The sequence below is a fragment of the Arachis ipaensis genome, chromosome B05 (genome assembly GCF_000816755.2).
Source record: "Arachis ipaensis cultivar K30076 chromosome B05, Araip1.1, whole genome shotgun sequence".
Lineage (NCBI taxonomy): Eukaryota > Viridiplantae > Streptophyta > Magnoliopsida > Fabales > Fabaceae > Arachis > Arachis ipaensis.
Window position 1 is genome coordinate 134,505,289 of NC_029789.2, and position 4,334 is coordinate 134,509,622.

The following is a 4,334-nucleotide window of genomic DNA, read 5'->3' on the forward strand; positions in this document are numbered from 1 at the left end:
TATTAATTTCATCTAAATTAGACCGAATAAAACGGTTTGATCGAAAATTAGATAAATTAAATTTTAAATCGGAATAAATTAATATTTTTTATATAAAGTCACTACAACTCTCAACTCTGTCCAAAATACCCACATTCAAAATTGCTAATTCCAAGTGTACCGTTTGCCAAATTAAATTAGGGTTCAGTTATCAACTTATCTCATCTGCTCATCTTCTCGGTTTAGGGAACCATCATCTTCTCAGTTGGAGCCGCTACTCCAACGCCTGCGCCAGGACCACCACCTCGTTGTTGCCGTGGTAGCCACCGTGAGTTGGGTGAGTCGCCGTCGCACGCTGAAGTTAGTAGCCACTCATCTTCTCATCTTCTCCCATCGCAGAATACAGGACTAGCACGTCGAGCACGACATCAGTGTCGCCGTCGTAGCGTTTGTAAGCTGGGTGAGTCGTTGTTTAGCCAACACAGGACCAATCTTCTTTTCCACTGTGTTCCCAAATTCCATCTTCTCTTCTTTTGCCAATGCAGGACCATCTGAAGATAGGTCCTCTAGTTGCTGCCAGGACAACCACCTCTTCATCAATCATCATCGTTAGCTTGCCACCGTGACCTTGGTTAGTCGCTCTGATCTTAATTCATGTCGTGATTGCATAATGTATAATTGACTTGTTCATTCAATATTCAATTTTTCATAGATAAGTAGTGTTAAATTTTAATCTATGAATTGAAGTCCTGAGATTTTTTTATAATTTTTTTTTTACTTTCATAACTTATTGAGATGATGGTTATACTGCAATTTGTGGTATTGAAATCATCCCTGCTTGCATTTATCTAGCTGTAGAAATCTGTGAATTGAATTACTTTTGCATTGTTTGTGTATTCTATGAATTGAATTTGCGAGACCATCCCTGCTTGCACTACATTTTGTAGAATTCCAAAAATTCTACGTTTTGAAGTCACGTAGATTTGAGGACTGGAAATTTGTTCTTATTAGGCTAGAAAATTGTTCATTTAGGTGTATATACTACTAAATAGTAATGAAGTGGCCTTTTCTGTGATTCTGTTTTGGGTTAGCTTTGTTTTGGTTTATGATTGGTTTATGGAAGGGAACAAGGTTTTTTTTTTTAAATTTAAAGAAAAAGAAAAAAAGTAGTACGAGTATTCTTTTTATTATCAAAATTTTTCAACTTTTGTATACTAGATTAAAGAGACAATAGCTTAATTAATACTACATTTCTTGCAAGGTTTATTGAAAGGATTCAATAATGTTTTGAAAGGGCAAGATAGCAGAAAGTGAAATCTACCTATAATATTGGATCACACTATTGGACTTCTAAAGTAATAGTATTATACAATAATTATTATTTGCTTAATGTTTGACTAATGTTATCTCCATTTGTTGTATTAAACTTTTTTGCAGTTCCTTGAAAAAAAAACTGAAGGACAAGATGGCTGAGTTTCAGGTTACTTTGTCTAAACTTATCTCTTTTGTTTTAGAATTGTGTTTAGTTCGTTTGTATATAATCTGTTACTGTTGCCAATAAGCAAGGCTTGGAATTTTATATTTTGAATTGTAAGTATGAAGTTGACCTACATACAAGATTAAGATTAGATAGAAGCTAATATCATTTTGTTTGAAAATTTAGGACTAAAAGCCTAAAATGGATTTGACGCAAATGGACACCATCAATTCTTAATTTGATGAGCACCAACAAGACAAACATGCTGCTGAATTGTTTTAATCAAGGTTCTGAAAACCGAACCGGCCATCGAACCGCCCTAGCTACTGGTTTATTGGTTCATAGGTTCAACTGGTTCGACCGTAGTTGAACCGAAAAAATTGTTTTATAATAAAATAATAAATAAAATATAAATAAACACATAAAAACATAATTATAGTCTAATATAAATCTTAAAATATCATCCCAATTAAAAGTGTTACATAAATCAGAATGTTATGATCTCATTCAAATACAAAATCAAAAGTCAAATAACAAAAACAACCAATCAAACATAAACATGCCAACATTCAACTGATTCAAGTTTGATAAAAATTTTCACTTACAATAGAAAGCATCAAAGCTGTTGATGGTAATACAACAGTTCCTCCTGGAACATAAAGACCCACATAATTAATACTTCTTGCAACTCGCTTGCATTGAACTCCCTGGTATTTTCAGAAGACTCAAAACAAAAATATTAGTGTAACACCCCAAGAATGAACAAACACATAAGCATAATTACAAAATCAAAGGACTTGGCACAAACATAATGGTGAAAATCCATAAATCAGGGGCAGTAATGCACATCTGACTAGAACCAAAATAAATCTTCCACGTATTTTGTATTTAATTTTTCTAGGAATATCTAGCCTTTTCCAAATAAAGTTGGCAAGCAACAATTGTCATAAAAGGACACCATTTAACATATCTTTAAATAATTTATTTTCAACTGTTTAAAAAAATTGACTTAATAAAACATGGATGATCCAAAGTAAGAATAAGAATTGGAATGGCATACATACTTTCATGTTCTCAACAATTCTCTTAGGTGTCTTCTGAGCAGCATGGAATGCATATATATTGTTGTAGGCCACATCAAAAGCTTCCTTAATAGCTCCATCAAGCTGTACTCCCATAAAATAACATAAAGTTAAATAGCAGAAAAAGCTGACTCTTACTCACTCAAACCAGAAAATTAGTTGCAGAATTTCAATTTCAATTCAAGAGAAACAAACAAACAAAACCTACCTATCAATTAGTTGCAGAATTTCAATTTCAATTTCAATTATTCAGTTGAAAAATCAGTTGAAACAGGCAAACAATTATTCAATCAATTATTCAATCACTATATTAGTTCACACTTCACAGTTCACAGAAAAATAATTATTCAATCACTATATCACCATATCAGTTCACAGTTGAATGACTTGAATCAGAGTTCACAAAACTTCACTATATTAGTAAACTACATATGATATATCACTATATCAGAGTTCACAGAACTTCACAGAATCAAGCAATTATTCAATCATAAATTCATAGTTAATAAAAAAATTACCTAGAGAATACACAAGAGATAGTGGTTGCGGAAAGGGACAGAGACACCGAGAGACAGAGACAAAGACACCAAGCGACCAAGGGAGACAGAGACACCGAGAGACACTGAGGGAGACAGAGCAGCAGACGGTGGCTTCGAAGGTCGCGATGGTTGCTGCACGATGGAGGCTTCGAAGGTTGTGCTGGCTGCTGCGCGATGGAGGCGGAGTGACGGTGCCTGTTCGAAGGAACGACGACGGCAGCGGCACGAGACGGTGGCTGGACGGAGGTGAGCTCGATGAGATTGAGGAGCCCTCCCCCTGACTGAGTGTGTGTGCGAGACTGAGAGGACTGAGGAGCTCGATTAGGGCTTGGCTGTGCGATGGAGTAATAGTTAGGGATTTTTGGGGATTGAAACGGCAACGTTTAGTTGCCTTCTCTAAAAACCGATCGGGTCACGGTTCAGTTCGACCGACCGGTTCACCGGTTCGATGACGGTTTCTGAAATCTACGGTTTTACCTATTGCCCGAACTGCTTTTCTCAACGATTCATGATTCGACCGGTCCGACCGGCCGGTTCGAACCGGTTTTCAGAACATTGATTTTAATGACATTGTGCACAAGATTTGGATTTTTATGAGTTGCATTATGTCTGTATAAGGAGGCAGGGTTCAAAGTAAAATTCTAAAGTCCAACTTCTTGCATTAGACTTATCTGCCTTTGCTCGTATTTGTGACTTGAGTATGCCTTTGTCTTTGTGCCTCTAACTTTGGAGATTAGAACCACTTCAGAAGAAGTTCCACCATTCATATCACTATGGTAGTTCTATTTACTCAAAGAGCCTAATTGATCCTGGCTTGGCTACTTATTTGACTTGGTTTGGTAGAATGACAAATGAGAATGAAGTGCTTATTCTTTTTGGTAACATGCCACATACAAATGTGTATTTGTTCAATCTTTTGTTGTATTTACAAGAACGTGTTAATCTTATTTGTTATTATGTAAAAGTTTAAAATTGAATTGATATTATACTCTTTTTTTGTTTATCTATATAAATAATGGATTTTTTATTTACTATCCTATCATTCTTTTTAAATATTATAATTATGTACAATTCATTTAAGTATGTTGATAAGGAACTAAATCAAGAAAGTACTATATTCACTTGTTAAGGAACCTAGACACAGTTTCTCTCTTGCCCCAAGCTGTGTATACTTCAACTTTAACCCTTTTAAACCAAGAGGCTTCAACTTGTAGTGGCATCCTGTTTTGCTTGGATTCTTTCTAAGTGACATTGTAA

At 35.2% G+C, this 4,334-nt stretch overlaps 1 long non-coding RNA gene across 1 annotated transcript; it reads left to right on the top strand.

The window, feature by feature from the left end:
• Nucleotides 142-4,109, top strand: LOC107644285. Its single transcript, XR_001621293.2, has 3 exons — nucleotides 142-439; nucleotides 525-610; nucleotides 1,417-4,109. It is a non-coding gene; the product is annotated as an uncharacterized LOC107644285 (long non-coding RNA).